Genomic DNA, 20,733 nt, shown 5'->3' with positions numbered 1-20,733 from the left:
TTTCATGGTTCAGTGGTCAAAGTTCAGTTTTTGAGTTTTGGTCTTTTTTTCTAATACTATATGCAATAGGTCAACTATATTTGTTGTATGGAAATATGATGTACATGTCTGTCTCGCAGGTTTTATTTTACCTTGACCTCATTTTCACAGTTCATTGCTCAGTGTTAAGTTTTTGTGTTTTGGTCTGTTTTTCTTAAACTATAAACAATAGGTCAACTATATTTGTTGTATGGAAGGAATGTAAGCTGTACATGTCTGCCTGGCATGGTTCATCTGACCTTGACCTCATTTTCATGGTTCATTGGTCAATGTTTAGTTTTCTTGGTTAAGTCAGTTTCTTTGAAACTATAAGCAATAGGTCATCTATATTTAGTGTATTGAATGATTGTAAGGTGTATATATATTTCTTGTTTGGTTTATATGACCTTGACCTCATTTTCTTGGATCATGTTAAGTTTATGTGATAGTTGTAGTAAAGCTTTATATTTAGGACTATCAACATAATATCAATGATTAGCAAGAAGGTGAGACATTTCAGTGTGTGCACTCTTGTCTTGGTTAAGTCTGCTTCTTAGAAACTATAAGCAATAGGTCAACTATATTTAGTGTATTGAATGATTGTAAGGTGTATATATTTCTTGTTTGGTTTATATGACCTTGACCTCATTTTCTTGGATCATGTTAAGTTTATGTGATAGTTGTATTTAAGCTTTATATTTAGGACTATCAACATAATATCAATGATTAGTAAAGAAGGCGAAACATATCAGCGTGTGCACCCTTGTTTTAGTTATTGGCCTTCTTCCTTGGATAGATAAAATATGAGTGATGCGGGGAAAATTGGAACTGAGTATGTTCTTTTATTAATCTTAATGGATGTAGAATAAGTATAGGTGGTAACTTCTATTTCATTTGTTCTCTGGTGGAGAGTTGTCACATTGGCAAGCATGCCACATCTTCTTATTTTTATATAAAGCAGGAGTAACACTATAGCTATTCAAATTTCAATATAGTAATATTAGTTTTTATTATATAAACAGGACTAGGAAAAGTGAAAGAATCATAAAGCAAGGCCAGGAAAATGTAAGTACTTTTTATTGATTATAATGTTTCTTTTTCATTATCTTGGTGGTTATTGTACATGTATTTTATTTATAACCAGTTATACTGGTACATGGTACCTTCTATGTTAAAGGCCCTTTTTATCAGAAATGCTTTTTCCTGCTAAATCATGAATAACAGTGAATTTAAGATGTGCAGTTAAAATAGTAATTTTGTCAGCACTTACTTAAGTTACAGTGTACCTAGACTATATGTATGTTCCTAGGGTTGGCAAAGTATTACCCGTGCGGGAAAAACCAGGTCCCTGTTTTCCCAGGCTGGGCAGTACTAGAAACGGGTAATACTGGGCTAGTAATAATAATAAGTTCTTTATTTTCAGAGAGTTACACAGTTAACAAAACAGTTTAGTTTAAGCATATTTTATTTGCTGAATTAAAGCAAAATTGATTAGACACAAGTAAATCATACTTATGAAGTCTTCTCCATAACACAATATAAAATTACAATAGTAGTATAATATAACGAGCATGCATGTAAAGCAAACAGTTTATAGAATATAATACGAGCTATTATAGGTAAAAAAGATGAGGGAGAGAAAAAAATAGAATAAGAAAGTTTGAAAGGTCATATAATTCTGTGATGATGACGTGAGTGTTAATGATGATGATGTTCCTTGTCAGTATCAATAAGGCTTTATGAAGGCACAAGAAATCTGTTTGACCTTTTGATGAAATTTTGAACATGTTTGAAAATTTGAATATTTTGTTTGTTCGAAAGTTCAAAGTGTCCGCAAATTAATAGTTTTGTATCTAAAACAAAGTTTTCGGAAAGCCAGTTAAGATTATTGAATAAGGTTTTTCTACATGAAGTGTATTTTGGACAAACGAAGAAGTAATGATGGACATCCTCAATATCTGACCCACATTGACAAGAAGGATCATTTATAATATTAGCTCGAAAAAGGTCATAGTTTAAGAATGAAGCGGAGGATCGCAAAATTGCGTTAAGATAATATTCAAATTCCTCGGGCCGTACAAATAAAACGTTTCAACTTTACTTGGCAGACTATCATTTTTCAATTCTTTCTTAAATTTAGAAAAAGAGTCGACACTGCAAATTTTTGGATCAAGTTTGTTCCACTCACGTATTGTAGAGGGAATAAACGATTCAGTAGTAAGGGAAAGTCTGCAAAATGGAACAATAATATCATGACCATTTTGCAACGGATAGATGTACTTTGTACACATGGAGGTACAAGATTACATAGGTACTCTGGTGCATGTTTTTGGTTCAACAAAACAGTTAATCCACCCTGAAGCAATCTAATCTACATACAAGAATACACAATTTTTAAAAGATAATTATACATAATCAAAAGGGTAATATAGCAAAAACTACACTGCATACAAGTGCACATATATAGTACAGGTTAACAATTTACTTAAATAAAAAGTATATTTGTAGTAAAATTGTTTCATTAAAAAAACTTCAAAAAGTTCTCTTCTTGTATTTTCAAGAGATAAGCTTGACATTTTGTTTTAAAAACATTTATACTTTTACTATCCTTCATAGTCAGAGGCAAGGAATTCCACAACAAGGTCCCACAATACATAAATGTTCTTTTACCATAATTAATTAGTTTCATATCTTTGATCTAATATATTATTTTAGGAAGGTGATCTTAATGCATATTTATTAACAACTGAACAACTTAACTGATGAAGAGTTTTCAAATCTTAATTTAAAATGATTCTTGCTGCCCTCTTTTGTACATGTAACTTGTATAATTTGTCAATAATAGTTTTTGAAGCATTTCCCCACTTGGTACAGCAGTAGTCCATAATTGAAGGTATATATCTGTTATAATATAGTTTGAGAACACTATTATATAAATACTGGAAGATATGCTTTTAACATGTTTAGTCTGCAATACTGGGTAATACGATTTTTCAAACTTATTTTTACACAAATTAAAATAGACCTGTTGTAGTTCAATAATATTATAGCAAATTATATACATTTTTTTCTGGATGACCATTTAGAGTCATTCCTGGCCCCCGTACGAAATTATAAGGCGTATTACGCCTGGAAATCTGGCGTAAACCAGGCGTAAGTGGTAGTTACGTGCCCTGATCCAGGCGTAATGGAGCAGGAAACGTAAATTTGTAGTCTTTACGGGCGTAGAAAAAAGTGGTAAACCTGGCGTAAATTGAAATAAGCAAGGCGTAAATTTTCCTACGGGCGTAAAACTGTTGGTAAGGCGTAAAACATAATACCCATAATGCTTTGTTTAAAGGATTATGGGAATTTTTTTCAAAATTTGGCTCTTTGGTATTAGTTTGCAAGAGTATGAAATATGACAGCTTTATATCATGTATATATTCAGGGATAATTAGCTTTTTTGTGTTTTTGGAAGAATTTGAAGTTGGAATTATGGAATCAAATTGATGAATGACAATTGTGAAATAAAAGGAAAGTAGTATACATGGTAAATAATAATTTTGTGAGTAACTAAGTTATTAAGTTTTTATTTTTTAACAGTAATTTTGAATTCTGGAAACCTTCATCCTTGGAATATAACATTAAAATCTTTTACATTAAGCTAAATTGCAGTATTATCATTTATATTTTAGTTCAAGTGACATTAATTTTCAAAACATTAACTTAGACAAAATGCTTGTATTATTTCAAGAAAAAATAATTGTCATAATTCTTATTTAAACTGGAGCTAGTGTTTGTCTAATATTTATTTATCTATATAGCTTCTTCAATGGTTAATATTTCAAGTTTTATGTCAAACAATAAGAAATTAAAGCAACAGTACAAGTTTGTTTCAAATACACAAAGTACACAGCTAGGGTAATACACTGATTTAAATTAGGTGTAGTATTATGTTAGGATATTACGCCTGGTTTATTTTATTGACTAGGCATACTCATTTGCATATTACGCCTGGTTTTCTGTGGACCAGGCGTACTCATTTAAATATTACGCCTAATTTTACCCCTGGTTTCCGCCTCTGTTACGCTTGGTTTCCGCCTGGTATAGCCTGGAAATGCATTCCTTAAACACTGCAATGACGCCCGGATAAAGTATGATTTCTACGCCTGGTTTCCGTGTCATTTCCAGGCGTCACATTTCGTACAGGTGAAGTTTGAAAATTTAATTTATTCCTTTTTCTCCACAAATTTTATGAAGGTTGAATACAAGTTTTGGACATTTTAGGATACCTTGCTTTAAATTTCCAAGCTTTGCTTCAATATTAAATCCAAGTTGAAAAAATGCATTTTATTGCAGTGTTTAATTTATAAGTGAATTGTAAATTTTAATTGTTATGTAAACATATTGATAAATAAACTTCCTAAGGGGACAGGCCATGAACACTTTAGAAATCAAAAGGCTGATTATTGCTATATAAACAAATCTGTTTTATAATTAATCTGAATAATTACTTATTAATTAGTGATGTGCATAAACATATGCTAAAACGAGTAAACATTTTTAGTAATGAACAAAAAATGTTTAAAAGTAATTTTCCTTACATATTTTCCTTAATATAAGTTATATTTATTAAAAAACAAATTGAATTCTTTGACTTTAATGTATTGCATTTGTGATAAATCACTGAATCCTCTTTAAAATTCAGGCCAGTATTTCATATAATTATCCAGTAGTGCCCAGATTTACCTGGTAAAACCCAGTGGCTAATTATATATATCCCAAGTTTTTGGGCACTGTATAATGTTTTTTTTTCTTGCGATATTATAAATGGCAGGTTTTTCAATTTTTACTGTATATAATTTTTGCTGAATGGGAAAACACCGGCGAAAAAAATCAGTGTTATGTTAAAGATGTAAACAAGATAAACTTGTTTCAAAGACATATATAGTTTATTACAAATTAATAGATACCAGTACTCACTACTCAGGGGTTTCAAAATCTTTCATGTTGTCTGGTACATTCCTATTTGTACTTTTCAATATATTCAATGAACATCTAATAAAATAATTCTTGAATTCAGGTGGTACTTATCAGTAGCATAGGATGGTAAAAGTACTAGGTACTGCCTCCTAATGAATGGCCTGAGTACAGTGATTTTCCTAGTGTTAAGGGGAAGGGGACAGTGGCCATGCAATTGGGAATAAAAGATCGTGAATTGTTGGCTTTGGGGAAAATATATGTGTCAGTTGATAAGGAGGGCACACGGCCTATGCCATGTGCAACATGCTATAGGGTTTGCCCCCCAAGAAAATTTTGAAAAATAAACAATTGGGAATTTTAGAGCTGAAAATTGGGAAAAAAGAGCATATTTCTCTTTGGGGTTGGGGCCCAAATTTTTACCCAAAATAAGGGTTGGAAAATCCCTGGAGTACTACAAATTAAATTTCACATAATTAGGATAACTTTCAACATGTCTAAGGAAAGTATATATATATTTGACTTTTGAATAATTATAAGAAATCTGATAAATCAAATGATTGTTCAGTTGCTTTTAATACTTAATGTATTATATTTAAGTGCATTTAAAAAGCAAATTTTTGCAATAGTTAAATTTTTTTGGCACAAACATTGATACTGTGAAAGTACTTTAATTCGTGGGTATCAATTTTCGTGGTTTGAGCAAAAGATACATGTTTGTGAATTTTTAAATTCGTGGATTTTAGTTTTCTAAACAAAATAATAATACTAAAGTGTAGAATTGAAGCCATCAGAAACGAAGACTATTTATGACAACCATATGTAGTTTTTGTCTCGCCTTGAATGAGTCAAAAAGCGAGACATAGGTATGCTGTTTCCGGCGTCGGCTGCGTCAACAATGTATTAGTTTGTGATTAGGTCTAGTTTAAGGTGAACCACTAGTGGTTGGTCAATGATATTTGGTATGCAGTTGTATTAGCACTGGCACATCTCATTTCCATGGAGATTATTTGGCCCTGCCCCCTCAGTCATGGTCTATTGACTGAAACTTGCTTAGTTTACATGTATTAGTTTCATGTGATTAGGTCAGTTTATGTGAAACCACTAGTGGTAAGTCAATGATATTTGGTATGCAGTTGTATAAGCATTGGCATATCTCATTTCCATGGAGATTATTTGGCTCCGCTCCCTCAGTCATGGTCTATTGACTTAAAACTTTTGCTTAGTTTACATGTATTAGTTTGTGATTAGGTCAGTTCATGGGGAAGCACTAGTGGTAAGTCAATGATATTTGGTATGCAGTTGTATAAGCATTGGCATATCTCATTTCCATGGAGAATATTTGGTCCCGCCCCCTCAGTCATGGTCTATTGACTTTGAAACTTTTGCTTAGTTTACATGTATTAGTTTGTGATTAGGTCAGTTCAAGGGGAACCACTAGTGGTAAGTCAATGATATTTGGTATGCAGTTGTATAAGCATTGGCAAATCTCATTTCAATGGAGAATGATTGATAAAATCATCCAAGAAAACCACGAAAATTAGTTCCCCATGAATAAAAGTACTTTCACAGTAGTTGAAATAATTTGATTTAAACGTCAAAATTGAACATCAATATTGAAATGTCCAGTTTCTATAATATATATCCCATGGCCATGAAACTTAACTAACTATCTAATAATTCCCTAAGCTTAGGTCATGCAAAGTTTTATTAGAATTGGTCAAGTCTTTCTATCCTATCAGGTCCAAGAACACAGTTATTGTCCTTTGATTTTCATTGTCTACAAATGTAGTCCCTAGTGTGAATTCATATTTTTTTCATACACTTTCCAAATTTATTTCTTTATATTTTATGCATGAAATATTAAGTGAGGGGATGAAATTACTATGTTAAAAAAAATTGGGTGCTAAATCTTTATGTTAAGTAGTGATTTGGTCCAGTTGAAAAAGGTAAAGAACTTGTATGTCTGAAGCCATGGAAGCTGTCAAACTGAATTTTACACCCCCTTAACATAGAATTATCCATATTTTGAGTTAGAGCTAGTAGACTTTTCTATAATTTTGGTATTATTTGTCCCAATAGTAGTACACTACACTGTAAAAATCTTTTTTGAGATAGAGCAGATGTGATTTTTTAAATTTTAATTTATTGTCTAAAAGAAATGCACTACAAAGTAACTTGTGTTCTCGGGCCATATAATCCTTGAAAGATCGGAAAATAGAAACTAAATGTTGCAGGCCAAACAAGCCTGAAAGCAACCATATACAATGTAATAGAATACATCTGGATGCAGTTTCATTTGTACTACATGTAGCTTTCCTCTTAAATTCAACAATAATTACTTTCAATTGTCTTAGGAATAAAGAAAACTGGTTTGCTGTCAATTTGACAACTCATTTCTTTTTAACATGTTGAATGAACGTATAAGAAATTTGTCACACATTTCTTCAGTACTTATGAACAGAATGACTTCATATTTAGTCAGTAGCTCAACTGTGATATATATGTGTGATTTCAGTTGAAATATGTGAGTGCATTTAATAAATTGAACACTAATAAAATTGAGTTCTTATGTTTCATTAGGAGTTTAATCCAGTGATAGATGCAGAGTTCTATATTAGAAAGCGTGAAGACAAGGAGGGCTTTGCTGTTAAAGAAATTACTCCAGAGATAGGTGAGTTTTATCAGTAATGTTAGTCTTATCATTGATGGCCACATTGTAAAAATCATGACTTCTTTTTAAGGTTCTATATAATTAAAGTAAAAGTTAGACATGCTAAATATCTATACCTAGCTTTATTATAAAGCTAGGTATAGATATTTAGCATGTCTAACTTTACTTTAGGGGCATTAGCTACAATTTAGACAGAGAAATAAAATATGAACTCTGTTTTATTTAAATATTTTGATATTTATAAAAGCTGTATATTGAAATAAATTTTTTTGCTATTAGCTTTGTCTAACTATTGCATTGACAAGTGCCCCTAAACCACTCAACAAAAATTTTGAAACTTTCACATAATTTTCATGATCTTAAACACACATGGTTTATTTTTGCACCTCATATCTGAATGTTTTTTGGGGGCTAACTGTGCAGAAATAGGGACCTGATCATATATATTTGCATATACAATCTCAATATCAACTTAATATCTTAATAACCCATAATCATAATTATTATTGAATCTTTCTCCGAATTTTAACCAAATACAATAATGCTATTGTTCACCTTTAACATGTGTCTAATTTTGTCTCTAGTTTTTAAATTGGTTTTTGGGTTGTCTATACAAAAGTTTGGACATTACCATTGCTTTCATTTGAGGATGCACATTTTGTGAAACCCCATTTCACAGCTTATTGACGCTTTCTCATGATGTTAACCATGTAATGCTATTGAGCACTTCTTAATTTGCTTTTGATCAAATTTTTTTTTCTTTAAAGGTCCACATTGACCGTAATGTACATTTCATATTTTTCTCAACCTATTCATAATGTAACTGCTACATGAATTTTGAATAATAGCCTTAAAAGAAACTTCAGCTAGGCAATGGAAAAATGAATGTTCGTTTCCTTTAACATCATTACATGCCAAAATTATTAAGGCATGCCAGGCAGGAAATTTATTTATTCTATTTTGTGAAAAATCAGTATAGATCTGACCCGGGAACACAGTTATTTCTTAGTACATAGATTTCTTTTAGACAATAAATTCAAATAAAAAAAAATAGCACCTGCTCTATCTCAAAAAGAATTTAACAGTGAAGTGTATACTACTATTGGGACAAATAATATCAAAATTATAGAAAAGTGTATCAGCTCTTACTCAAAATATGGACAATTCTTTGTGAAGGTGGTCTAAAATTCAGTTTGAAAGCCTCAGACATGCTAATTTTTTATCTTTTTTAACTGGACCAAATCACAACTTAAACATAAACATTCAGCACCCAATTTTTTTAACATGTAATTGCATTCCCCTTGCTTAATATTTCATGCATAAAATATCAAGAAATAAATTTGGAAAGTGTATGAAAAAAGTTATACACTGTTCACATTAGGGATTATATTTGTAGACAACAAAAACCAAAGGATGATAACTGTGTCCTCGGACCATCTACATACAATATTACTGTTAACCTGACAGTAAATTCTTTTTTACATACTATATTTTGGTACAAGCTATAAGAAATTAAAGGAATATCAATTGAGCAATGTTGATACACTTTTGAAAGGTTATAAGACAATTTAAAAAATCATCAAAACCAAACCTAAACAAATTGAAAATAAAACAAAAAAAGTCTGATCTCAAACTTTGTTTCATATATATATTTGTACTCCTGATGTGACGAAATTGGTTAATTGATAAGTCAAAATTTCAGTTGTCTGGGACCAAATTTCAAATCAGGATGTTAACAAACGCATTTAAATTGCATCTGTTATCTTGAACCAATACACATATATATATATATATGTCAAAACATGAGCTCATGATTTAAATGGTTTATAGAGTTTTGCTGGCAATACACCTGACAAGTGTAATGAATTAAAATATAAATTCATTGATCACTGAATTTATTTATTTCCCACACTTTTTGACCAAACTTTATCTTTGATTGCTATAATAAATAATTAGGGATACATTGTTGTAGATTATAAAGAAATATTTAAAATCTTTTATAATCAATTATCCATAATTATTTATTACTTAATTGAGAGAGCGATATTTAGCTTTATGAAAAGTGAATATTATAGTTTATTACATATTGATAAAACTTTAGTAGGTTTTTCTATATGATTGGGATTTTGAATAAATAAGCATATTCACCTGAGGAAAAATTATATATTCACCGCGCAGCGCAAAACGTCGCGTTTTGGTAAAAAAAGTTTGATTGTACAATTGGTTTTGGTAAATAATTTCCATTACATACATTACTCTGGGAATATGGATTAAAACAGTTACTGTCTTTTGTTTAGGTAAATATGTGGTTAAATTGACTTTTCATCGGTACAAGGACATCATTCGTAAATATAAATCAACATGCAGACATCTTATACGTTCAGGTATTTCACATCCAATATTTTATGGTAATATTCTTTACAAAGCACAAAAATGTCGGTATTCACCTCAAAAGCTAACCAAACCTTTAAACAGACTTATTCGGAAAGGATATAGTTACGATACTGTTGTCAAGTCATTAAGGATTGCATATTGTGGTATTAATATTGATTCACTCATAGGGTCTTTGAATCGGAAATATAAACACATTTATTCTAAAACCAGTTGTTGGCATGATACAGGTTATGTTCTTCTCATATATTTTATGATGGTATGATACTAAACCCCTAACGGGAGGGATTGTACTTGATTTTCATATGATGAAGACATAATCTTTCAATCAGTTTAATTGAGGTCTGGAGATGGCATGTCAGTAACTGCTAGTAGTCCTTTGTTCATTTATGTATCATTGTCATTTTGCTTAGTTTCTTTTGTTACCTATTCTGACATCAGACTCTGACTTCTTTTAAACTGAGTTTTACTGTGCGTATTGCTATGTGTTTCTTTATTCTACATTGGCTAGAGTTATAGGGGGAGGGTTGAGATCTCACAAAACATGTTTAACCCCGCCGCATTTTTGCGCGTGTCCCAAGTCAGGAGCCTCTGGCCTTTGTTAGTCTTGTATGTTTTTTAATTTTAGTTCATTTATATGTTTTGGAGTTTAGTGTGACGTCCATTTTTCACTGAACTAGTACACAATTTTATTTAGGGGCCAGCTGCGGTCCACCTTCGGGTTCAGAATTTTCTCGCTGCGTTGAAGACCCATTGGTGGCCTTCGGCTGTTGTCTGCTCTTTGGTCAGGTTGTTGTCTATTTGACATATTCCCCATTTCCATTCTCAATTTTAGATAGAGCAGATTGTTACCCTGAGAAAACATTGTCAACTGAGGCAAAGGCAAGGTTTAAAATATCTTTTCAAGGGGTAACAATCTGCCTTCTCAGATATGTGTTATTTAATTAATTATACTGAAATTTCTGTTATTCACTGTCTATCATTTTATAAATTCAAAGTAATAAACTATGATGTCTTGTACATATCAACCATTCCTTTTGAATTAGCGCACACTTGATCAAGCGTCTCAGTGAAACGCAATAGAGTATTTGCTATGAGATAGAGTAAATTATTTGTTCAAAATACTCTCAAATTTGGATGAGTTCGTTTGAAACATTGGCAACACATATGGTGCTTAAAGTTAGATGTCATTTCTGTACCTCAGTGCATTGACAGAGTAATTTATTTTGTCACCGAAAATGCAATTGCATTTTGTAAGGAAATCATACACTGGTTCAGATCATAACACTGAAAGCAACACAAAGCATATTGTTCCACATTTCGCTTTCAAATCCTTGTAAAGACTATTGGCATTAAAGATCTTGAATTCAGATTTTTCCAAAAAGAGCACCTCCTGCCATGGTTAGCAAAATCAATAGTAAATGTGCCTAAGCTTGCCCATTGTAAACATTGAGCTGGATGCTGTTGCTAGGGATAGGACCCTTAGTGTAGGGATGGAGTGCATAAATGATAAAGTTGGTTTTCATTGAGAATGTTTCAAGCAGACTGCGACCACATTCTTTGTCTGTGTTGTCCAATGGTTACCCTTGCTGTCAAGAAACAGTTGCACAAATGTTGTAACTGGATATGGCGATCCATCTAAAGTGTCATCACTCTAGGAGCACCACCAACAGTTCTAGGTCTATTGGAAACACTGTTGCCATAGCTGCTCAATAGTGCTGTAGTGACAGTGAAAATGATTTGAAACATTTCTCATAGACACAGCACTTTGTAACATATACCCCATGCTTGATTCCGCTCTGCATCACTTAGGTGATCGACCCATTAAGATAAACTTTTCAATTCAAATTACGATGAAACTTTGATTTACTTTTGGTCTTGTTATCTTATAGTTTTCAAAGACCAAACATTTTTGTAAACACTTGTCTGCATTTATTGCATGTGCTAAAAACTTGTTTTTGAAATGGTTCACCTTATGAGATTCTTGATTGCACACAATACCTTACCTTTGATTTATGACGTAGAGGTTTTGTTACACTACACAGAAATCTAAAACTAACCTCATAAAAAATTCAGTTATGAAAAATAAAATTCTTCTGTTGTTAAGTATTTTAACCTCATCAAGGCTTAATACCACCAAATCATACTACATGTTGTATGTTACATGGACTGGTTGAATACGAAAAAGGATTGAAAAAAATTATTTCCTTGAATTTGACAGTTGTAGGAAGTATAAGTCCTACTTTTCATTAAATAGTAAAAAGTTTCTGAGTCTTAAACATATATCTTGGGTATTTCAAAGCACCATGCATTCTTTTTTTATTTGGTGTTTCAATATAATATTTTGGAAACCTGAGGTTACATAATGTTACTAAAGCTTGTACACAGGAAAAAAGGGGTGAACATTTGATTGATTAACTACCAGTGATGCTTATAATCTTATATGCAATGAAATGTGATGTAAAATTTTGTCTGAAGTACTCAGGGTTGGTCAAACCCCTGTTTTGTGAGTACTCTGTGCCCAGGATAAAACTTACTCATGCCAAGCATTTCTTTACTTGAAATAAAGATAAATTCTGCAAATTTTTTTGAAAAGTACAAATTTAACAAAGACTAATGGGGAAAAACAATGGTGATATTACTCCTCAAGCTAAGCAAGAGTTGTGTCACTTGATCTGTCAAACTTCGATATTCATTTGGGTGGAACCATGGTTATCTTGGAAAAATATTAATCTGGTCCAGATGACTTTGAGAGTCTGTATTCTCTTATGATAACTACACTAAAGGTGACTGGGTATAGAAATATGATCATTTTTGTTATTAACTGACCTGCAGTTGTTGCATGGGTATCTGTGTTTGCTGAGTATGATGTATACTGTAAATTCAGAAATTATTGCGTGCATTAATTATTATTGCGATTTTGTCATTTAAGACTTAAATATGATTTTAATTTTTGCAAAATGGAGAAAAATCCTGTTTAATTCATATAAAAAATTTCAAAATGCGAGTTTAAATTATTGCGATTATAACCCTATTACATTTTGCACACTAATGAAAACATCAATAATTTCTGAATTTACAGTAGATAATTCTCAGTCATATCCAGTCAAAGCAGCTGCATGATCTAAAGAGAGTGCAATTTTTACACACTATGCTCATTAAAATTGATAGGTTGCTTGGTGTGAGGCTAAATTTATGTCTCTATTTTCTAGTTGCATTCCAAATTTCCCTTCTTTGATCCTATTATAAAGACCCTATTGTAGGACCTCACAGTATCTATTGGACTCTTTTATTCATTACTGCTAATGATACATTGGTAGGTTTATTTATATTTGGTATGTAGTTGTATAACGAAGCACATCTTTTTTCATGGTTCATTGATTTTGAAATTTTTAACATAATAGAAAAACAAAGGATATGACGATCCATCCATCAGACTCAAAATCAGTACATGCTGTGATGTAATACAAAAAGCAAAGAAACAGCGCTTTTATTGCTGTTCTTTTTCTCAAAGTCACAGTAAGGCATTCAACACAGAGCAAAAAAACAAACTTGCCTCAATGCAAGTTTAAGGATTTGAAATTAAATAAATCTAGAATTTAGAATTGATAAGTACTATATCAGTTAGAAGAACAAAATTAGTTTAGGAACAAAATAAGCTTAAGATATTGATAGGTTATGGAGCTCCTTTACAAGATATTTAAGTTTTTTATAATGGCGGGAAAAGGCTGACATGGTCTTTTACCTTATGTTTGCATTGTCATTATTTGAGTCTCAAATAGAAATGAAAGAAATCTAGAATATGCTTAAATTTTGATAAATGACCTTTTATGAGGTAATATTGAAGTCTTGTATATATGAAAAGAAAAATGGGTGTTGTGGGGCAACCCTGTATCGAAGGGTTAAAACCAAGGAGTTCGAACATCTGACAAAAATTCCTAAATCTGACCTAAGTACATCCTTAAGTCAGCCCCTAGCACCGGTTTGAAGGGAATTCTTTGCAAAATGATTCGGATATAGCCTTTGTAGGATGTATCACCACCAAATCACTCATTTAGCTGTGACTGTCAAAAAAGGACATGCTGGAAAGTAGTACATATTTAAAACAAAATAAGTGTAAATATTTAACTATGTAGAAATAAGTGTAAATATTTAACTTATATAATGTTCTATAATTAAGGTATCAAATGAAGGTGAAGGACTGATATGTTTTATTTTGTGATTAAGACATTTTTTTAGAAGAACCACTATTATCAAATGATTATTTAGTATGAGGTTGTATAAGTGTTGTCATATATCATTTCAACAGAGATTATTTGGTACTAAACCTTTACAGTCATGGTTCATTGACTTCTGATGTTTTGCATTTGTGCATATTTTTAAGTATTGCCATTTTAACATCAATATTTTTAACATCAATATTTGCATTTTAACTATCAAAATCACACACAAGCAAGAGGTTTTTCTGTATGTGTCAAAAGTTTATTAAAGAAAATCCTTTGGATGGATTTTCAAGATATCACAACTTAAAGTGAAGTCCTTTTTTTTTACATAATTCTATATTTTCATTGAACTATATCCCAAATTTTTAATTGATTGTATTGTGAAGGTGTATACGTGAAAGCTACATTATACATGCAGACACTTTTTTTTGTTTTTCAAATGAAGTTCTTAATGCACACAAATTTTCATCAACATCTTAAATATCACCCATGTCAGTGGTTTCCAAGGCTTTGAGAAATCAACTGGACAATTGGTCCAGTAATCAATTCTTCTTAACTGGACCAGACTCTTTATAACAGGACATTCACACATATGATTTGGACAAAATTAAAAATTTTACTGGTCATTTGGTCCAGTAATGCATATCACTTAACTGGACCAAACCAATTTTTTTACTGGTCTTTGCCCAATGTCCGGCGACCTTGGGAATGACTGCCATATATCTATATGAACAAATTTAAATATACTTTGCTTTATTTTAATTTTTATTATTATAAGTACTTTGACACAAATTCAGCATATAATGGCACCACCACAATAATATTTTGTAGATTTGTGATATTCAACTAATATTCATTTCTTTCATTTATTATCATGATTATAATTAGGAATAATTTCTTAATTCATACAAGAAGAGTTTGCAATGTTTTAACAAAGTTTTATATATTTATATATAAAAAAGAAGTTGAAATAAAGTCATTCAGTTAATGAATCATGGAATAATTTGCTAAGTTTTTTGTAGGTAATGGTTAATTATAATATGTAAAAATATATAAATGCTTGAATTTTAAATTTTATATATTTATCTAAAACAGTTGCATAAGTAATATTATAAAGAACCGAAGTTGCACATAATATGACTCATGACAAGATCTGGCAGTGCATACTTCCTGTGTACTTGTTTTAAAATTCTTAAAATAAGTATATCAATTTTCAAGGCTTGGCAGCTGCTACTAGGTCAGAAAGTGGATATTTGATAAACATGTAATTTTCATACACATATTCACCACTGTGAAATAGAGGTACTATGTGGGATTTTTTGTCTGTGTTGAAATTTATTTTATGAAAACCATTATTTATAAAACTTGAATAATTAAGACCTCATGCAATGTATATATATTTTAATGTTCTATTGTTGACTCAATTATTTTAACCATTAATTATACCTGATTAATATGCTCTTTATGGACCCTGTAATTTGGAATTGATTTAATTTGATATTTATATTGTCATATATGTATTTTTCATATTAACAAATTAAAAATGTTTTTAACAAAAACACACATACAGTATATATTTATATAGTATATTTATGCAAAGATCTAATTACTGCTTAACAAAAGACTGTTTAGTTCCACATGTTCTTTTGATATGGTTAAATAATTTCATGATTTTTTTGTCATAAACTCATTTTCACACTTTTAACTTATTAAATAGTTCTTAATCCTTATTGATATTGAGCTTCAAGAGGAAATGTTTCTTGTATTCAAAAACATGACACAGTTTGCAAAGCTTATCTTCTCTAGGAATTTTAAAGTATCAATTCTTGGACTTTTCAATTTCCAGGTTGGGGTCACTTATATGGCTTGATGAAACCCTTTCTAATAATAACGTCATGGTACATTAAATAATTAAAAATCTTTTTTCTGGAGCAATCTTAGTTTCTTATTTTTGTATAAAAATAAATTACTTTTTCGATCAATTAAAATTTTATATTTATCATCTATTTCTCTCCTGATCAGAACCTTAAGTAGTCTTACTTCTTTCAAATTATTTCAATTTTCCTTATATGTAAGATATCACTACCAAGTAGTATATAAAACATATATATATAGGCATTGAAATTTGGTTATAAATACCAGAGGAATTTGTTTATAAAGAGATGGCGCCCGTACAAAATTATAAGAGCGTATTACGCCTGGTAATCTGGCGTAAACCAACTTTCAACATAAAATTAATGGTCAGTAAAGCAGGCGAGGCGTTTCAGGGAATGCACTCTTGTTTGATTCAGCCATGCTAGATCTATGTGATCTCCCTGGATTTGGAGATCGTGCAAAATTCTAAGTTGAAGACATATATCATTTGGCGTCCGTCGTCCGTCGTCGTCCGTCTTCGTCGTTAACTTTTTACATTTTGAACTTCTTCTAGAGAACCACTGAATGGAATGAAACCAAACTTGGTATGAATGTTCCTTATGAGGTGCTGACCAAGTGTTGTTACTTTGAAGCCTATCCATCATCCAAGATGGCTGCCAGCGAGGGGGACTTAGTTTAACATAGGACCCTATGGGAAATACATACAAATGTCTTCTTTTAGAGAACCACTGAATGGAATGAAACCAAACATGGCATGAATGTTCCTTATGAGGTGCTGATCAAGTGTTGTTACTTTGAAGCCGATCCATCATCCAAGATGGCCGCCAGCGGGGGACTTAGTTTAACATAGGACCCTATGGGAAATACATACAAATGTCTTCTTTTAGAGAACCACTGAATGGAATGAAACCAAACATGGCATGAATGTTTCTTATGAGGTGCTGACCGAGTGTTGTAAGCAGATCCATAATCCAAGATGGCCGCCAGCAGGGGACTTAGTTTAACATGGGACCCTATGAGAAATACATACAAATGTCTTCTTTTAGAGAACCACTGAATGGAATGAAAGCAAACATGGCATGAATGTTCCTTATGAGATGCTGACCGAGTGTTGTTACTTTGAAGCCGATCCATAATCCAAGATGGCCACCAGCGGGGGACTTAGTTTAACATGGGACCCTATGGGAAATACATACAAATGTCTTCTTTTAGAGAACCACTGAATGGAATTAAACCAAACATGACATGAATGTTCCTTATAAGGTGCTGACCAAGTGTTGTTACTTTGAAGCTGATCCATCATCCAAGATGGCCGCCAGTGGGGGACTTAGTTTAACATAGGACCCTATGGGAAATACATACAAATGTCTTCTTTTAGAGAACCACTGAATGGAATGAAACAAAACATGGCATGAATGTTCTTTATGAGGTGATGACCAAGTGTTGTTACTATGAAGCCGATCCATAATCTAAGATGGCCGCCAGCGGAGGACTTAGTTTAACATAGGACCCTATGAGAAATACATACAAATGTTTTCTTTTAGAGAACCATTGAATGGAATGAAACCAAACATGGCATGCATGTTCCTTTTGAGGTGCTGACCAAGTGTTGTTAATTTGAAGCTGATCCTTCATCCAAGATGGCCGCCAGATGGGGACAATGTTTAACAAAGGACCCTATGGACAATACATACAAATGTCTTCTTTTAGAGAACCACATACTGAATGGATTGAAACCAAACATGGCATGAATGTTCCTTATGAGGTGCTGACTAAGTTTTGTTACTTTGAAGCTGATCCTTCATCCATGATGGCCGCCAATGGGGGGACTTCCTTTAACATAAGACCCTATGGGAAATACATACAAATGCTTCTTCTAGAGGTGCACTGAATGGAATGAAACCAAAACATGGCATTAATGTTTCTTATGAGGTGCTGATGAAGTGTTGCTACTTTGTTGCCGATTTACTGTTCAAGATGGCCACCAAGATTTTTTATTAAATTACAGGACCAATATTAAACCAAATTTGGCCTCACTCATTATTAGGGTATCTGTTATGATTTTAATCTATTTTTACATGATTTCCAAAACCAAAGTAGAATCAGGTGAGCGACACAGGCTCTTGAGAGCCTCTAGTCTAATGTTCCTGTAAACCATTGAATAAAATTTGGTTCAAGATGTGTATTGAAATCAGAGTTGATTACCACACTTTTTTTAAATGATTTTATTACCATTCTTTCATTAGGTAAATAAGAATATTGATACATACAAGTATGATAGACAACTATCACGATTTTCAAACAATTACACTCAACGGTGTAAGTATATAAATATCACATAGCTGAGAGGGTGATAGAGCAGATTTTTACCCCGAAAAAAACATTGTTTACCGCGGCGAAGCCAAGGTTGACAATGCTTTTTAGAGGGGTACCAATGTGTTATTTGATTTATTATACTGAATGTCCCATTATTATTGTCTTTTACAGATGCATTTTATTTAAAAGTATTTTCTGTGACGTGACATACATAACAACGTTACAGGTATTAGAAAAATCAACAGAAGTGAAGCAAGATGTTTAATTTTTTTGTTTTGACAGTCAAATAATAAAATCTGAGCCAAAACTTAGAACTTAAGCATTGTCTTTAATTACTTAATCTAAATTCAACTCATTGTCCTTTAAATTATCGATTTTAGATTGGTCTGGACGAGAGGGTGACATTCAAAAAAATTGTCTCCTGCTCAGCCATGGGATAGAGTAAATTATCTATCTTGTATAAGCCAATCAAAATATGGCATTTTAACGTGAAGTATAATAATATTAATTGGAATCACATCCTCTCAAATGCAGACTTAATTGACCACAGTAAATAAATCATGACGGTTGATAATCATACTTGTATTCAGGTATCCCTAAATTGAGTCCCTTATAAATGACAGTGTCCAGAAATATCATTTCTGTATCCAAAATATTGTATTTGAACTTAAGCAAAGTGTGATGACCATTTGCTGTTTCGAAGAATTCTTTAAAAGTGTCTAGATGTAGTGGATTTGATCTTTCCAATCCAGTATAAAAAAAATTACGAAACATTATAGTAAAAGTGATTTAGTTTTAGCTGTAAAAGAAGATCATATGGGAAATTGCATTGTCAATATTTACAGAAGAGCAACCTTTAGGAATGTCTGATGTAATCACAACTTCTGATGGGATTGGGGGCCAATTGGTTAAGCATATTATCACATGATTTAGAAATGAAATAAAATTGACAGTGCAAGTCCAGTGTAAAACTTTTAAGGTTGATGTAAAAAAAAACTGTGGCAAATATGTCATGCATGTTCAAGACGAGAAGAAATTAACAATAATACAATAGGTAAAGGTCCTGTCATATAGGCTGTCGGGATGAAGGTCAGGGAAGTTTAGACAGCCACAGGAAAATGAAGGTATATATTGGATAGGGACAGAAATTAAACCTGGCAACAGGCCACCTATAGACCCCTCAAAAAGTTGTTGACAGGGTTCTTAACATGTAAAGAGGCATTGGATTTAACGTCCCAAATCTGACGTAATGTGACTGCCAACTTGTACATCTGGCACAGCCAAATGGACACCCCATTTTTGACGAGGGTTTTACTGCTAGGTGGATGAAGACCAATTGTGACCATATTTCTATTCCTCAGTCACCCATAGGTGACTTTAACAAGAGGAGAATGACTATATACCCTATCTAATCTATAGGCTAAGAAATAGTGTTGTCACCAATTTTAACCAAAGACAAGTGTGACAAATCAATTTTAATTAATTTTAGGAAAAGGAGTGTTTACCAGCAGAAATTTTAAGAAAGGAGATTTTCTCCTTGAATATGAAGGAGAGTTGCTTTCCAGCGAAGAAGGTGTCAGTAGGCTGGATGACCATGTGGCAAGTGGCATTGGTTGTTATGTGTTTTTTTTCAAAAATAAAGATGAAAAAAAATTGAGGTAAATGTGTAAATTTAAGGAAATGTCAATTGATGACTCATGATATGATTTTGATTTTAAGTAGAGAGTGATAATTTATAGAATTAAATTTTCTTATAAAAAATAAATCTAACTGGTTGTTCACAATGCAATAGGAAATATCTTTATTTTTATGTCTTGATATTGATTGATTGATTAATGTTTGCTTAACTTCAGTGGTACTCTGATATGATAAACTCCATATAAAATGATATCATTTTGTTGAGTCTGTGGCAGAAAGCTCGACATAGTGATAGTGATCTGGCAGCAGCTACGGCTGCGTTAACTAACTTCTTAAAAGCTTTACATTTTAGAAGGTTGAAGACCTGGATGCTTCCTACTTTGTATAGATGCCTTACATTATGAAGTTTCAGTCTGTCATATGGTCTTATTTTCTTTTACTGCAATAGGCATGATAGGTCAACTGTTTTTGGTGTATGGTAATATCTTAAGATGTACATCTGAGTCTGGCAGGTTTTATTTGACCTTGACCTCATTTTCACAGTTCATTGCTCAGTGTTAAGTTTTTATGTTTTGATCTGTTTTTTTTGTCTCGCCTTGACGGAGTCAAAAGGCGATACATAGGTATGCTGTTTGC

General features: G+C 32.1%; 1 long non-coding RNA gene across 1 annotated transcript; it reads left to right on the top strand.

The window, feature by feature from the left end:
* The first annotated feature begins 1,038 nt into the window (after positions 1-1,038).
* LOC127710145 (uncharacterized) lies at positions 1,039-20,111 on the top strand. The gene is made up of 3 exons (XR_007986010.1): positions 1,039-1,083; positions 7,564-7,654; positions 19,949-20,111. It is a non-coding gene; the product is annotated as an uncharacterized LOC127710145 (long non-coding RNA).
* The last annotated feature ends 622 nt before the right edge of the window (positions 20,112-20,733 follow it).

This window comes from Mytilus californianus, unplaced genomic scaffold (assembly GCF_021869535.1).
Source record: "Mytilus californianus isolate M0D057914Y unplaced genomic scaffold, xbMytCali1.0.p SCAF_7, whole genome shotgun sequence".
Taxonomy (NCBI): Eukaryota; Metazoa; Mollusca; class Bivalvia; order Mytilida; family Mytilidae; genus Mytilus; species Mytilus californianus.
This window is presented reverse-complemented; position numbering and strand designations above follow the sequence as displayed.